An 18,483-nucleotide genomic window follows, 5' to 3' on the forward strand; every position below is an offset into this window, starting at 1 on the left:
AGAAAGAGCCACCAAAGCTATGCAAGTCAATAAATGAGATAAACCACAGGAACAGAATTAAAACAAAAATCACATGATTATCTCAACAGACACAGAAAAAGCATTTGACAAAATCCAGCACCCCTTAATGATTAAAACCCTCAGCAAAATAGCCATAGAAGAAACATAACTTAAGGTAACAAAAGCCATCTACGACAAACACACCAACATGATACTGAAGGGTGACAAACTGAAACTATTCCCCCTGAGAACTGGAATAAGGCAAGGGTGCCCACACTCACCACTTCTATTCACTATAATACTGAAAGTCCTAGCCAAAGTAATCAGACAAGAGAAGGAACTAAAGGGCATCCAAATTGCTAAAGAAAGGAAGTCAAACTGTTGCTGTTTGCTGATGATATGATTGTATACCTAAAAACCCTAAAGACTTTTCCAAAAAGCTCCTAGAACTGATAAATGAATTGAGCAAAGTTTTAGGATGCAAAATTATTGCACACAAATCGACAGCAACCCAGCTAAGAATCAAATCAAGAACTCAATCCCTTTTACAATAGCTGCAAAAAAATAAAATTAAAAAAGTAAACCCCCAAAAAAACCTTAGGAACATACCTATCCAAGAAGGTAAAAGACCTCTCTACAAGGAAAACTACACAACACTGAAAGAAATCATAGATGACACATACAAATTAAAACACATCCTGTGCTCGTGGATGGGTAGAATCAATATTGTGAAAATGACCATATTGCCAAACGCAGTCTACAATTTCAACACAATTTCCATCAAAACACACCATCATTCTTCACACAACTAGGAAAAGCAATCCTAAAATTTATATGGAACCAAAAAAGAACCCTCATAGCCAAATCAAGACTAAGCAAAAAGAACAAATCTGGAGGTTTCAACTGATTTCAAACTATACTGTAAGGCCATAGTCACCTATGGCCTTATATACCATATAAGGTATATAACACCTATATACCAGAACCAAAACAGCATGGTTCTGGTATATAAACAGGCATATAGACCAATGGAACAGAATAGAGAATCCAGAAATAGAGTCAAATACAACCAACTGATCTTCAACAAAGCAAACACAAATATAAAGTGGAGAAAGGACACCCTATTCAATAATTGGGGCTGAGATAATTGACAAGCCACCTTAGGAAAATATCACCAGTATAAAAATCCACTGCAATATACTAAATTGTGTTTGGCAACTGATTAAAACAAGAATTGGGTAGTAAGAATTGGCATAATTTATTAGAACTCTCCAGATGAGAGATGTGTTGTGGATAGAGAGTAGTCTGGCCTTGTCTTATATACCTATGTGGATCTGGGGTGGTCTTCCTGATTCATATGGCCTGTGTACAATGTCCCTTAAGAGCATCCAGTTCCTCCTGGGCTAGGCCATGTTGCATCCAGGCCATTTGTACCTCCTTTCCTTCTCTCCGTGGCTGCTTGCCCTCTCCGTGCATGTTCCAGACTTTCTTAGACTTTTGGGGAAACTCTATTTGGGAAAGAGAGCTATTAATTAGCCACCCACTTAGGTGGCAATTCGGTGTTATGCTAGTTTGCTTTCCTGTGGGAACAACCTCAAACTCTCAGTGGCATAAACCAACAGCTACATTCCGCTTGGGTTATATGAGGGCTGCATGTTGTCTGTTGGTCTGATCCATGGCTTGCCTTTACTCCAGGGTCTAGGCTAAAGGAGATGCCCTGTCTTGGCAAATGCCATGCTCCTACTAGAGATAATCTTGGACTGGGCACACTGATATTTCACTGCTCATTTCATCAACCCCACCCAGCCACTGTGGGGCAAGCCAGTGTTCCTTGCTTGTGGGAGATGCTGTACTTTGCATGCAATGGTGAGGAGAGTGAACAGCAGGGTATGATTAAACAGTCAACAGCCACCTGAAGCCACTTTCTTTGCTAAGTGGGCCTCAACTCGGTGGTCTCATTCTGAAAGATGTGGCATAATTTCACACTTGGAATCGTAATTTCTCTCTAATAGGCTCTGCTGTTCTCTTGCCAGTCAAGAGGATTGAAGGGGATTGAAGCTCTGCCCCTCCTCCACAGCCACTGGCTTCTGGCAGACATTCCTGGTGCTGATGTGCTCCTCAGAGTGCTAAGCTTTGGGGGAAATCCTGTTGCACGGTGCCAGACCCTCTTTCTCCATCTCATAACTCCATCACAGAGTTGGTCTGCCATGGATGAACTTATCCTAAGTTCAAGAAGTTCTGCCCAGGTGACTGGGCTTCTTCAGTGACAGATGGACCACTGCTCTTACCCCCTCATACCTGCTTCATCTGAACTACTGGCCAGTGGCTGATCTTGAACTCCTGACCTTAAGTGATCCACCCACCTCGGCCTCCCAAAGTCCTGGGATTACAGGAGTGAACCGCCAGGCCCTACCAAAAATTGCCTTTTTCTATTGGGTCATTTTTCTTTTCTATACTGATTTTTATATAGCTCATTAGGTTCAAAATTATTCTTTTTATGTTGGTCCTCCCTGAACAGCCAGTCTAAACTAGCATCTCCCATCCCTCACCAAACTCTGTAGTCTCTCATCTGCTTTATTTCTCTCCTTGGCACTTTCTGAAATCTGAGGTTTATCAACATATGTGATGATATATTTATCAGTGTCTACTTCTCCTATGAGGAAAGGCTCTTATTAGTTTCATTTCCTACCATTACCCTGGTGACTAGAACAGGGCCTGACACATAGACGTTCAATAAGTATTTGTTGGCTGGATTAATTAACTGGATTGATAAATATCCTAGATATATCATCTGAATATACTAAGCCCTTGTCAGCTATAGCACATGGTTAGAGATACGTGATACCTAATCCTTGATGAGTTATGGTGTATTTTTGTATACAGGTATGTTTAACTTTAATGTTGTCAAATTATTATAATAATTATTTTTTTGTGATTGCCACTTTAGTAAATCTGTCCCCATCCTGAGAACAAAAACATTATCATTGTTCTTCCAAAGACATGCTGAATTTTGCTGTTCACTTTTAGGTTTTTATCTCTTGGAAACATTTTTAGAAATGGTGTCTGATAGAAGTCTATGTTTTTTTCCTGAACGAACAGTGTCTGGATCATTTTATCCCATAGTTTACCTCTTACTTGCTGATCTGCAATGCGTTTCTTCACACTTAAGGTTTGATTCTCTTTTAGCCTATGAGCTGTGTCTATGCACTGCCATACTCTTTAATCTGCATAGATTCCTAGCAGGGTTTGATAGTTTTAGTTGGTAAGTGCCCACCCACTTTGGTTCCAGTGCATGATTTCCTAGAAGGACTCACAGGACACAGAACAGCTGTTAGAGCCACAGCTACTGTTTATTAAAGTGAAAGGATACAGATTAGAAGCAGCCAGGAAAAAAGGTACACGTAGCAGAGTCCAGCACCAATGACGAAGGCATGGGCTTCCAGTTGTGCTCCACGTGACTAACCGTAACCACTCAGTCTGCAGCCAGCTGTCCGCCACCCCCAGAAGTCAAAGTGACACAGTCTGACCCAAAGCCGAGGCATGCATAAACAGGTATTCACCATAAAGCACGTTGATAGCATCTGGTGTGACCCAGAGCTTCAGGTTTACAAAGGCACCCATAGCACACAGAGTATTACAAGGGCTCAGAGGTTATCTCCAGGAGACTGTCAGGGATTATCCTGAGGCCCTTTGGAATATGCAGGGTTTGGGCAGCCCAGGCTGCTGAGTTAATACTTTACTGCACAGTTCTTCTTTTCCAAAGTTGCTTTGTTTTTTTCTTGGCCCTATATACTTTCATACAAATTTTATATTTAACTTTTTTCAGTGAAATACCCTGCTGGTATTTATATTTGAATTGAATTTGATTTAATTATTAAATATATTCATAATATTTAGACCTCTGGTACAAAAGCTTTGTCTATCTACTCATTCTTTTTTAGTTTATTTTCTGTCTTGAAAGACAATGCCACGTTTACTTCTGCACAAAACTTTTGCATATCTATGTTAGATTTAATTTTAGGTATATTGCTTTTTGTGAGAATTGTAAAGTATATATATATTTTTAATTCAGGATATTTGCATCCTTCTCCATCAATGAGCTTGGACTATAATGCTTTGTTCCCACACATTTTTATTTATTTATTTATTTCTGATTATTTTTCTATTCTCTAGTACAGATGACATAAGACTAGAAGTATCTGTACCTTGAATAGAATTTATTAGCAACACCTCTTTGACTCTTTGTTGAAGTTAATTTTCAAGAGTTGGTGTAATTCATTTAATTCATGTAGGACCATTAAGTTTTCTCTCTTCTGTAATTAATTCATCTGCTAGAAAGTTTTCTAGGAAACAGGCGACTATATTTTGCCATACTGTAGGTTGTCTAGCAGACCTGTAGTTTGCCAAACATGGCTTCTTCCTGGCTGTCCCTGGCTCTCAGATCTCTACATTTCCAGAAGAAGTCAGCCACCACCCTGATAGGACACTCAAGCAGCCCTGGGGCAGGAGGCCAGGTGGGAAGCAATGGACTTATCGGCACCCACTTCCCAGAAATGTGCCTTGGAAGAAGGTTCTCCAGTTCAAGTTTTACATGGCCGCCACCCCAGATATCCGCCTGAAGCCTCCTGAGAGCTCCCAAACCAGAAACACATATTTGAGCTGCTCCTAAGTACATGACCCACTCACAAATGAGAGATGATAAAAGATTATTGTTTTTGAAATCACTAAGTAGGGGGGCGACCTGTTATGCAACAATATATTACTAATACAAATGTTTTCTTATCATTACAAATAAAAACTCTTATTTCACTAATGACCTATAAGGATTTTAATGATACTAACATAATTTTTTGTTATGTTTTGATTTCTAATTTCCTTGCCTTACGATTGAAGAACAATTGGATAACAATGTCTGCGTATCTTTATTGAAAACTTTCTTGTCTTTATGGCACACAGCCCATTTTTATAAATGTTCCATGAGTGAATGAGAAGAATATGTACTTTCTTAATTATTTGTTGCAGTTAAATATTGACACACTTGACAAATATGTGATCATTTTACTTACCAATTTCTCCTTGAAGTTCTGACTGCGTAGTTGATATTCTGTTACTAGGTTTGGACAAGGTTAAAATTGTTGTCTATTTCTGTGGAGTTGTATACTTGACCCTCAAGTTCTGAATTTATTTGTTCCTAATGATACATTTTGCTGTTTGGTTTATTTTTCTGGATGGTAATAATACCACGGTGGCTTTCTTCTGGTTAGAAAATGTCTGAGGCCAGGCATGGTGGCTCATGCCTGTAATCCCAGCAGTTTGGGAGGCTGAGGCGGGTAGATCACCTGAGGTCAGGAGTTCGAGACTAGCCTGGCCAACATGGCAAAACCCTATCTCTACTAAAAATACAAAAATTAGCCAGGCATGGTGGCGGGTTGCTGTAATCTCAGCTACTTGGGAGGCTGAGGCAGGACAATTGCTTGAACCTGGGAGGCAGAGGTTGCAGTGAGCTGAGATTGTGCCACTGCACTCCATTCTGGCAACAAGAGCAAGACTATCTCAAAAAGAAGAAGGAAAAAAAGAAAATGTCTGCTATGCCTGCTATATATTTTCCTTCCTTTTGCATTAATATTTCCATTTCCCTATACTACATACATGTTTACTCTCAACTACATTTTCTGTTATAAAATATTTCAATAGGAACACCTGTGTCTTTTTATTGGCATGTATTCATCTCCTCTTCATCCCATTTGTGGATGAGAGATTACCACACTAGGGTTATGGAAATGACTAGACACAACACTGGGCAGATGAGTTCACACCAGCTTATGAGTCATGGGCACACACAGTCCAGGTGAGGATGGACCCACATAATGTGGGGCCACATGAAGGCTGCACTTGGGACCAGAGTGAACAAGCAGGGGCTGAGGGAGTGAGGGAGGGAGGCTTTGTAGCCACAAGAGGGTGGAGTGACCCTTGCTTCCTAGCTCTGCCACCCATGAAAATGAAGGTGTCTAGCTTGCCTGTTGCCGGAGCAGGGTGGGTAGGGGGGTTATAGTTAGGCTATTTAAGATCCTCCGGATTCTAGGTATTAAAGTGGCACATAATATTAATTTTATGCCTTATGACAAACATCTTTTGATTGTTTATGTTTATTATTTTATATTACCAATATATTACCAATATATTTAGATGTGTTCCAGTCATTTTATTACATGCTATGTATTATACTCAATTTTCTGTTATTGTTTTTTAGTATCTGGCTGAAGAGCTATACATTTTATTTCTCTATTTTTAAGGATTCCCTTTCATATTTTAATAGATATAGTTAACTATGCCGTTTTAATTCCACCAATTAACCAGAATAATCCAAAGACCTTAGGACTTGTGAATTCTCCCTTTCAACTCCCATTATTTAAAATCTGGTGTTTTGGCTTCGTTCGGTTTTTTAAATCTGAAATTAATTATGCTGTAGTTATGAGAACTACCATCCTTTTCTACCTTTATCCTGCTAGATGGGTCAACTGGAATCCTGGGTGGAGGGCCTGCCCTTCACAGCTGCCCTGTGTTTGCTCCCTCTAGATCCCTGTGGTGACACAGTGATGGCCACCCTGATATCCCTTCAGGAGTAAAGGGCTTATTGCCCCGAGACTGACACAGTGCTGCCAGCAGAAGCCCTGGACAGACAGTCCTTTCAGGAGTAAGGACTTATTGCCCCATCTGACAGCACAGCCAGGCACAAGCCCCTTCCGACATTGCCCCACCACCCAAAGTCATGACCCCCTCCCAGAGGATCCCAAGACTGACCAACCTGGAGCACTAAGGGCCTCACCTCTCGCCCTAATCCAGATAATTTTTAAGAGCCATGCAATCTTTAGAACTCCCTGCAAGTTTGGCTGAGTCTTGCTGTCTTCCTCGACTCAGTCCTGGCTTCTACTCCTCACTTCCAGGCAGAGATTCCTAGAGCATTCCCTCATACCTCTCCTGCAGGTCAGTCTCAGAGCTTGCTTCCCACGACAATGTCCCAGTGGCATGACCATCCAGGAAACAATTCCTATTAGCATCTTACCTTATACGCCCCCAAGCCATAAGGAGAGCATAAATTCACACATGAATACACTGGAGGCATCAGCCTTTGCCTGTAAATCCTTTACCACCTATAACCTGCGATCCGTCAAACAGGCTTCCTGTTGTTTCTCTGAACCCATGGGAGGCTGGATGTTTTTCTACTCTCTGGCTTACTGGGAGGGAGGGGCAGTGTCAGCTTGTGGGACAGGCTTACTGTGAACCTAGGTCTAATTTCCACCTGACGCAGCCCCAAGCACCACCTCCTACTATAAAAGGAGAATGTCAGTGGGGTCCACTCATGTGCTTTACAGTTCTGATTTGCAGCTTCCTCTTAAACTGTGGTCTTGGGACTTTGTTGGAATTTCAGCTCTCCATTTGAGACAATGTTTGCTATAGTATCAGTACTTCTGAATGTTCTGCACTAGGAAGGTATTCAATTATCTGGTCTGCCCCATTGCTGGGAACGCACATCTTCTCACTATAAATGATGCAAGCATTTGTTTATACATTTTTTATGAGTTCGATTTATGAGATTCATCCTTTCAGAGATCTGTCCTTGTATGAACTGGTGTAATGAGGTTTCCAAACCTAAATGCGTAGAACCGCAGGCTCTGCTGCTTGTGGAAAGTCCTCCAGGTACACACACCATTGCTGACAGTGCCTGCACAGCTCAGGTTTGCATCTCAAAGAGCTCTGTTTAGTTGAATGGATTATCTACTACAGAAATCAGGTCCTTGGGTTCATTTGATAAAGAAAGTTCCACTAGATTGCAAATTTCCATCTTTTTTTTCTGCCTCTTTGACTCCAGAACCTGGCTCAGGGCCTGGAAGTCATAAGGGCTTAACATAATTATTTTGATGAATTCTTTTAAAAAGTGATTTTCCTCATTTTGTACTTTCTTCGAAAGAGTGAAAAATAAATAGACATTACTGAGGTTTTTTTTTGGAATAAATCAAATATGTTAGATATGGTTTTTCTACCTCATAGAGGAGTAAAGGTACCATGGTTTCTGTCTGAAAACGAAATAGCACAAAACTGGCTGCTCTTGGCCTAGCCAGGAATTCTCTTGAACATGATAATGACCTTCAAGTTCATATAAGTAACACTTTTCAAATGGGTCCTAAAACATTCTTTAACTTTAAAAAGACTTGGAAGTAATATTTCTCTGAATTACTGCACTATGCAATGAAAGTCTTTCGCTGCCAGTGATGGGTATCTTTGCACTAAATAATTTTGTTTTGCACCAAAAATATATGTGTTGCACTAAGAAATTATATTGGAGTACATGTAAATGCCTAGCTTAACAACAAATGGCTCACTTTAAGGTAAAAGCTCATAGTTTAAAAATTAGACTTCCCGGTGGCTCACCTCAGCACTTTGGGAGGCTGAGGTGGGCAGATCATGAGGCCAAAAGATCAAGACCACCCTGGCCAACATGGTGAAACCCCGTCTCTATTAAAAATAGCCTGTAGTTCCAGCTATTCGGGAGGCTGAGTCAGGAAAATCGCTTGAACCTGGAAGGCGGAGGTTGCAGTGAGCCAACATAGCGTCACTGCACTCCAGCCTGGCAACAGAGCAAGACTCTATCTCAAAAAAAAAAAAAAAAAAAATTAGACTTCTACTTTCTTTTAAGGAGTAATGCAGCATCCTTTCCACATGTCCTTTGGTGAAGATTAGCAGAGGAATGGATACAACTCTTCAAGCTGAAAGAATCCTTAGAGATCATTAAAGGGAACCCCTTACCTAAATATGAGAATTGACGTTACAGCAGATGAGAAAGAATGCGCTTGGGAGGAATCAGACATGGGTTCTTTGAAACCAAAGCCATCCCTTCTCGCCTTTCTCTGTGCTCAGTTCAAGATTACCATCAGTGATTCCCTCTTTCCTTTCTTCCATCAAGACAAACCTGATCTCTCTTGTGCTGCATTTTCTGTTTTTATCAGGTGACAGAGTGCTTTGTGCTAAGTTGTTAATAGTTTTGTTGGTTTGTTTTTTTGTTTGAGATGGAGTTTTGCTCTTGTCTCCAGGGCTGGAGTGCAATAGCGCAATCTTGGATCACTGCAACCTCTGCCTCCTGGGTTCAAATGATTCTTCTGTCTCAGCTGAGATTAGAGGTACACATCATCATGCCCAGCTAATTTTTGTATTTTGTAGTAAAGTCAGGGTTTCACCATGTTGGCCAGAATGCTCTTGAACACCTGACCTCAGGTGATCCACCTGCCTCAGCCTCCCAAAGTACTGGGATTACAGGCATGAGCCACCGTGCCCGGCCAGGTGTTAATAGTTAATAATACCTTGATCTCGTACCACTTTCCTGCAGAATGTTCAAGTAAAACATTAACTTTATTTCTAATTTAAAATGGAGATCTTTGGGGACATTATGTAGGCTGTTATACAGGGCTGAATCAGTTAGTTTGGTTTGATGCTGTTTTCAATGCTCCCAAATTCAGAACGCCTGTAATCTACCTGTGAGGTTAGTCCCGATGTGGCCTCCAGATGGAACACTCCAGAAAGGTTTTCCTTCATATCATTCGCCAGTTATCTGAGTCCCTCTGTCTTGGGATGGAGATTGAGCAAATAGTCAATATGCATTAAACACAAATGACCTAAGTGAGCATTTAAAAGCTGATTTTGGCAACTTTGGTAATCCTGGGAATAATGCCAATTATTTTTAAATTATAAAATTACTCTGAATGTACCATATTGACTTGCTTTTCACTACAGCATTCTAGAAAGCAGCCTGGATCAAGGCTTTTTCTTTTGCAGAATCTACAGAATTTCAGGAGGGAGAGACATGAACACCAGGGACCTGAGCACAGACTGGGGTAAACGGTGTCTCTGATGGGTCCTGGTGATTCCTGCCTCTTGGTAGGCAAGCCCTTCCCTGAGTTTCAGCTGGACCTAGTGACTCACTTCTAATGTGCTGAACACAGCAGATGTCACTTCTGAGATTAAGCTACAAAACACCAGTGTCTTTTGCCTTGAGCACTCTCTCTTGCTCTCTGCTCAGTCTGAGGGAAACCAACTGCTATGCTGTGAGCTTCCTAATGGAGAAACCCACAGAGTGAAGAGCTGAGGGTGGCCTCAGCTGAAAACCAGCAAAGATCTGAGCTCTCAGCCCAATAACCTGAAAGGGGCTGAATCCCGCCAACATCACAGGAGTGAGTTGGAGCAGCTCCTTGCTCAATTAAATCTTTAGATGAGATTATCATCTGAGCTGACACCTGGATGTGACCTTGTGAGCGATTCAGAGCCGAAGATGCATCCAAGCCATATCCAGTTTCCTGGCACCCAGAAGCTGTGAACCATGGCTCTTTAGGTCTACATGTTTTGGGATGATTTGTTGTGCAACAATCAATACCTAACACACAGGGTAAAACACATAGAACTATATGGAACTATTCTGATTTAGTCTTTTCTTCTGGAACTAAGAACAAAAAGAAACCAGTCCTAGTTAATAAAACAGTTAAGAACTGATGTGGCCAGTTAGCATTTTTTTTTTGTATTTCTTTAAAATATTGCATGTAAGTATTGTATGTGCTTATCTCAATATGAGGCAAAATACATTTACAAGTGTGTTTTCAAATTCGGGCTTCATAGCCAATACCCAAGCACCATGGTCAATGATTGCTTTGGACTCAAAAAATCATTGAATGTTAAGTTTGCAAATGCAGCATTATAAGAAACAAAAATTGTGGCAGGCATCAGAATTCTCCTGTCTCTAACTTAAAATTGGGGGCTCAGCATAGCTTGTCCCCCATTATTCTTTACATACTCTTAATTAGATATAATTTGTTTTTTTCTAAACAATTATTTGAATTTGCTCTACTTAGCAATACCTATTACTAGAGCCTCATCACCTGAACTCAAGTGAAAAGAAAAAGGGAGAGAGAGATATTATGAGCACCTGCCAAGTACAAGGCCCTACACCTGATATTTCTAGGGGCAAAGATGGAGTGGTCTAGTGTCTATGCTCAGGTAAGTGGCTGCAAATTAGGGATAAGTAAACACTACACAATGCATCTAATACCAGGCACAAGATGTCCAACGCAATAAAGACATACTAGAAAAGTGACATGAGGTTTCAAACCAGAGAGACTTCAGAGCTAATTGAGAGGATCAGAGAGGATCTGTGAAGGGTCTCACCCCCAGTAGGTCTGGCCCTTGTCAGCTCCACCCAAGGGTGGATTACTCTGCAGCCGCATGAGAAAGGGGCCCAGCTTCCCAGGGAGCGTCTCTCCAGAAGCCATGTCTTCTTCTCTGGTGACACCCATCACAGTGAGTTGGCCTTAGGTCCTCCTCTTACCTGCCTGCCCAAAATCCTCACTGGAAATGAGGTTCTGTTTCCCAAGTACTCTGGGACCTGGTCACATTTCATTCCCCCGCTGTGGTGGTGTGCTTGGTCATGGAGGAAACAGGTAGGCCATATTTCCCAAGCCAGCCCCAGCTGGTTTTCCAGTCCTGAGTTCTCTGCTGACTTTGGAAGGCAGCTCAGACAGAGTTGACATTTGTGATGTGACTTGAAGCAGGAGGAATAGGGTGGATGGCGGAGTAGAGGGAGATGCTTAACCACATTGTAGTGAAATAGGCCAGGCACACAGCTTCAAGCTGTAACTATGTAAATGCTCTACCCTCTTCTTTGTGTTCAAACTAGGAAGCTTCCAGGGACAAATACCGTGGTTTACAGAATTGTCTTTGCAATTGAAGGCTTTATGTAATGAACAGTGTTTGTTTCTAGGAGAAAGTCTAAAGGAATTTGCCTCTATGGCTGGTTTTATCTTCTGTAATTGGCTGGGTGCGGTGGCTCATGTCTGTAATCCCAGCACTTTGGGAGGCCAAGGTGGGTGGATCACAAAGTCAAGAGATCGAGACCATCCTGGCCAACATGGTAAAACCCCGTCTCTACTAAAAATACAAAAATCAGCTGGGTGTGGTGGCACCTCCACCTCCCAGGTTCAAGCAATTCTCCTGCCTCGGGAGGCTGCAGCGCCAGGCCCGCGACCCCCAGTCTCCCTCCCAGCCGCCGGCCCGCCGGGTCAGGAGCAGGGCGGCCCCCTGAGCGGCGCCCCGCGGCCCGTGCGCTTTCTGCGCACCGTCGCCGCCCGTGGCCTCGCGCCGTGTCACCGCCTTCCTGAGGGTGCTCGGGCCCAGGGCCAGGGCGCGGGAGCAGCGGTCCGGGGCGTCGGACGGAGAGCAGGGGTCGCCGCCCCTGCGACTTCGAGGCCCAGAGGAGGGAGGCTCGTCTCTGTCTCTTCGGCATCCACAGCGTGAGGCCCTCCCGATTATCCCCGCCCTATCCTCCGCGCCATCCCCCGCTTCTCTGCTGCATGCCTGGCTACAATGTGAGCCCCCTCGCCCCCCCTACTCCGCCTTTCTGTCCCCAGCTCCAGCTCTCCTGTTCCCAAGATTGTTCCATTTCTCTCTGTGTCCTCGGGAGGCCGAGGCAGGAGAATTGCTTGAACCTGGGAGGTGGAGGTTGCAGTGTGCCGAGATCACACCGTTGTACTCCAGCCTGGTGACAGAGGAAGACTCTGTCCCCTCCCCCTCAAAAAAGAAAAAAAAATGCATGTTTTCGGTAGAATTTATTTAAAAATCTACATAATTTTGGCATGCTGGGAGGCAAACAGGGGGTCTAACTGCAGTCTATAAAGTATGGGCTGGCAAAAGATAAAAAATATACCAGCAGTTTTCCTTAGACTCTAACTGAATTCACTCGTTTACAATATAGGTCGTTCTAGTAACAGCAGGGGCTGTGGAATTATGAGAGTGGAGAAGATATTATAATTTCGAGATCCTTAAATTCATGGTGAATGGAATTTTCTTTCAGTCGTACTTGGTGAGGAGTATATTTGACTCCCAAGAGAAATTTTGAACATCATTGTCAATACATTCTGCGAAGACCAAAATTCTTTTCTCTATTATCATGGAGTCTTAGCACAGAAAGGTATTGTGAGAAGTCAGAGCATGGAATAGATTTTTGGGAGCAGTGTGAATAATGGTGCTGTATTGGGAAAGAATAGATTAGGGTAAGGATGGGAATTAAAAGATCTATTGAAGGAAGAAAAGACATCACAGGGTTATCAGTTGAATAGAACTGATCCCGCTATCAGAAAAAAAAAAAAATGATCAGACATGGTGCCCAGTATAGAATGAGTGAAAAAGGATGAAGATAAGTTATTATGAGGCTGTGGTAATAGCTCAGGCCAAGGAAATGAACATGCATGACTGTGCCTTTTTTAGTCCAAAGACGAGCAATGATCTCAAAGACCGTTTAATGTACTAAATTGAGAAGCCAGTAGAAGACAATTTTGAACCATTACTAAGGTTATCTGAACTTTCAATGAGAAAAGCATGCGATTCCCTTCCTCAGGTTATGTTGGGATTTGAAATGTAGATCGAAGTATTTCCAGCTTCCCCATAATCAATTTCAGTTTTGCCAAGCTTTGAGATGGGAATTCCATGAGGGGCGTTAATCCTGCTGAGAATAAAGGGGATGCAGTCCACAGAGTTTCAGGTCGCTTTTCTGAATGTGTGTAGACTCGGTCACTGTGCAAAGGTCCTGGCCTTGCCAGCTGCACAGGAGCTCCGTGGAGGCCCAAAGGCAAAGTCAGAAATAAGGTATCAAAAAAACTGGGATCATATCTTTGTTCCAGCCACTGGGTCCTCAGCCCCATGTGGCATGGTTGTCCTTCTCCCCTGACCAAAGCACATGGGCACGGCTGGCCTCTGGTCCAGGGATCTTCTGCCCTGGTGAGCTCTGACGCTCTGCACTACTGAGAAACTAAGTCGGTACCACCATCATTTACCTGTGTTCTGTTGTGATTGCTTTGCTGAATAAAATGTTTGGACATTGATATAACCTCAGGAAAGCCTAAAGCATAATTTGTTCATACTGTGTCCTCCTTATTAGAACCATCAGAGAACTGTGAGATCTCAGAGTTACGTATCTATGCTTCTTTGGGTCTTCAAAACCCTTTGAATTATATGAACAAGGATATTTCCCACTTAGACTAACTGCTGGAAAGTTCTGGATCTGTGTTCCCAGTTCTAACAAAGTGTCCAGGATTAAGTGGATTTTTTTTTTGTATTAATTCACCTTTCTCTGGCTTTATTTTCCTATCTTTTTTTTTTTTTTGCCCTTTTCTCATGATTTCTCTAACTTAACTTTTTTTTCTGCATTTCAAGTCCTGTTGAAAAACACTGGTGATCCAAAATTATGTTTACAAAAAAAAGCAGCCCTTCAGCTTAAGTTATCCTTTTATTTTGATGAGCACCAAAATCTTTTCCTTTAAATCAATACATATGAGGCTCTTTTAACTTATTTCTTTATTTAAAATATCCTTTCTCACACATAATCATCTTTTGCAAGTAAAATCGCCTACACTTATCAGCTTTGAGAAACCTCCTCCACCCATAGTATTTCCATGATGAAATGCACATTTTCATGAAACGCATGTCTTTCATAATGTGCTGTGATACAGCCATAAAATGGCCATCCACAGTTATCGCTTTGCCACCAAGCCTGTCTGCACCAGCAGCTCCCTGACCATCTGGTGCCCAAACCCATGCATCCTGCAAAGGCATTTGCTCACTGGCACTGCTTCCTATCGGCCTCCAGCCTTCTCTCCTTCTGTCTAGTCACAACCTTCTCATGAGTTTTAGTGCCAGGACAACTGCAAAACTGTGGTCTGATTCCAGGGCCCAAAATGTCGTGGGAAGCTGGATACCCCTGACAGCCACTCTTATGGAAGCCCCATTAGCCACAGTGGCATCTTGTACCCGTGGACCACGGGGTATCAAGATTAAACCATCTCTGTAGTGCTGAGCACCTTTTTGTGAGTAGAAAAAAGAACCCCAGAGACCAGAGGGAGAATCCAGCCCAGACTGAGAGATAGCCAATCCTCCAGCCTCCCCACAGCTTCCAGACACAGACCCTTCTCCATATGCATCTTTGGCAAAAGGCACTTCAGGATCCATTTTTTTCACATACGCATGGAATTGGTTTGAAAAGAGCCACACCGGCTTACTCATAATGCAGCTTAAAAGGAGCCACATGCAAAGGAAGAGTGGAGCATAGTGAAAACACCATGGGATTGGCTATCAATGACCCTAGATCCCACCGTAGCAGAGTCTGAGCTGGTGGTGTTGGTTTCATCATGTTAAAATATGGCTAATAAGGCATTCCTTATTTTTTATTATTATTTTTTTGAGACAGAGTCTTGCTCTGTTGCCAGGTGCCAGGCTGGAGTGCAATGGCGCGATCTTGGCTCACTGCAACCTCCACCTCCCGGGTTCAAGCAATTCTCCTGCCTCAGTCTCCCGAGTAGCTGGGACTACAGGCGCCCGCCACCACGCCCAGCTAATTGTTTTTTGTATTTTTTAGTAGAGACGGGGTTTCACCATATTGGCCAGGATGGTCTCGATCTCTTGACCTCGTGATCCACCCGCCTCGGCCTTGCAAAGTGCTGGGATTACAGGCTTGAGCCACCGTGCCCGGCCCCTTATTTTTAAAAAATGCAAGGAGATAATGTGTATAAAAGAATCATAAAATATTTAGGTTTGTATTTTATGATGCTTGTATACACACTTGTTATTTCAAACAAGGGTTTATACTTTAAAGTCTGGAGTGGTATTTCCAGCCTGGTTTATCTAAACCTATTACTTTTATGAGAGGAGAAAATAGAAACATATATTATCTATCAATATTGTAAATTAAATCAGTACTTGATGCCCTCAGTGGCAGATTTAATTGCCCATGTAAAAAGCGAAGGCAAGCTTTGACAATAAATGTAAATGTAAACAAGGTCATCCTGAAACATCACAGCATTCTGACACATTTATTACCTGTATAGATTATTTTGTTTTCCTGACAGTTAATTTTAGGTATCAAATTGGCTAGGCCAAACTACTCAGCTATTTGGTCAAACACCAGTCTGGATATTGCTATGAAGGTTTTTTTTTTCCCATTTATTTATTTTATTGCATTTTAGGTTTTGGGGTACATGTGAAGAACATGCAAGATTGTTGCATAGGTACACACGTGGCAGTGTGATTTGCTGCCTTCCTCCCCATCACCTGCATCTGGCATCTCTCCCCTTGCTATCTCTCCCCAGCTCCCCACCCCACACCACCCCTCCCCTATTTCCCCCCAACTGACCCCAGTGTGTAGTGCTCCCCTCCCTGTGTCCATGTGTTCTCATTGTTCAACACCAGCCTATGTGTGAGAACATGCGGTGTTTGATCTGCTATGAAGGTATTTTTTAGATGAGATAAACCTCTAAGTCAGTAGACTTTCAGTAAGGCAGATTGCTTTCCATGTGTGTGGGGGCCTCATCTAATCAGTAAAGGCCTTCAGAAAAAACAGACTGGAATTCCCTGGGAAAGAGGATCCTTTGCTCCATTGGCCTGCTGGTTCAGATGTGCTAACCAGTGAAAGAAAACAAAATTTGCATAAATCTTGGGCTACAGTTTGGAATCTTTTTCACTGTGTGTGGACCTCCTGGGTTTGTGTATTGTTTTGTGTACTACAATTTATCTGTCTTTGTTACTTGTAAACTAAGTTACATGTAACATGCCTCTTGATATTCACAGCATTTAGCACAGTTCTCTGAAAGCTCTAAATCCATTTTTCGACAGCACGTACTATCTTCAATAAAAGTTTTGATGCATTGCGGCCGGGCGCGGTGGCTCAAGCCTGTAATCCCAGCACTTTGGGAGGCTGAGGCGGGGGGATCACGAAGTCAAGAGATCGAGACCATCCTGGTCAACATGGTGAAACCCCGTCTCTATTAAAAATACAAAAAATTAGCTGGGCATGGTGGTGCGTGCCTGTAATCCCAGCTACTCAGGAAGCTGAGGCAGGAGAATTGCCTGAACCCAGGAGGCGGAGGTTGTGGTGAGCCAAGATCGCGCCATTGCACTCCAGCCTGGGTAACATGAGTGAAACTCCGTCTAAAAAAAAAAAAAAAAAAGTTTTGATGCATTGCTTAAATAGGAATATGGATATGGAGACCTACATTCTGTGTTTCTACTCCCCCCCGCCCCACCACTGTCCCCTATGTTCTTTTGAAGAAAGATCTATAAAGGCTTTTTTTTCCTCTTTTAGTTCCAGAGCAAACCTCTTGACCATTCATCCTAGAAACTGTCATGAACGGAAAACAATGTTACACATCTGTGTGTGGTTCTCCTTACTTTTTAGGGAGAAAATAGAACTAGTAAGTTGAGGAACATAGGACCATAGGAAGAAGGATGAGTTTTTAGCTTAGGAAAGAGTTCTAATGTACGTTAATGTCACACCTTAACCAATTAGCAGTAGTCCTGTGGGCAAAACTGTTTATATTTTAGTATCATGAGTTTTGTTTGATTTCAGTGCCATAAAACATTAATAACACCTACAGAATCACAGACCAGGTAATGTAGCTAAAGGTCACTAAGTCACATTTAGCTATGAAAGTCTTAATATGTCTAAAACTGTATGCTGCTTTTCTTTGGTAAATATAACCCTAAAAAGTCACTATCAGGTTATTATTATTTTTAAAGGTGTTCCTAGTTGCTTCCATTTAATATTCTATTTTCTGTTTCTATTTCCTTTTTGGAGTGGGTGTCTGCAAGGGCTGCTCATGAGCTGGATTGATGTTTGCAGTTCCTGTTTTTTTTTTCTGAACTAGAAGATAGTAAAGAGCATCACTGGTGGCTATACAACAGAAGTACTTCATTTTAAATAGTACCTCAAGTACCGGCATAAAATAAATATTTTTGTGTTACAAAGGTTTTATTTTAATTAAGGATATTATTACCCTCGTAGTTTTATATTTACAAATGTAAGGCTAAAACCCCACAGAATTATCTGAGGATTTAGTCAGTCATTCTCTTTCTTTCTCCCTCTTCTCGGTGATTTCTGCTTCATGGGTATTCCCTATTTTACATGTATAGGCCAAGCAGGCAGGACCTGGAGATCATGTAAACTTTTTAATGATAAACTTGAATTTAGTATTAACATTCAAACATCCTACAAAAGGATGCCACTTGATATAGTGTTTACACTATATGGATAAGGTTTTTGATGTGCTATTGCAATTGGTTTGCCAGTATTTTATTGAATATTTTTGCATCTGTGTTCATCATGGATATTGGCCTGAAGTTTTCTTTTTTTGTTGAGTCTCTGCCAGGCTTTGGTATCAGGATGATGTTGGTCTCATAAAATGATTTAGGAAGGATTCCCTCTTTTTGGATTGTTTGGAATAGTTTTAGAAGGAGTGGTACCAGCTCCTCTTTGTATGTCTGGTAGAATTCGACTTTGAACTCATCTGGACCTGGGCTTTTTTTGGGTGGCAGGCTGTTAATTGCCGCCTCAACTTCAGCCCTTGTTATTGGTCTATTCAGAGTTTCAACCTTTATCTCTTTTCTAACATCTTGAGCTAG

Source organism: Sapajus apella, unplaced genomic scaffold (assembly GCF_009761245.1).
Source record: "Sapajus apella isolate SASKATOON/1434 unplaced genomic scaffold, GSC_monkey_1.0 scaffold113, whole genome shotgun sequence".
Classification (NCBI taxonomy): domain Eukaryota; kingdom Metazoa; phylum Chordata; class Mammalia; order Primates; family Cebidae; genus Sapajus; species Sapajus apella.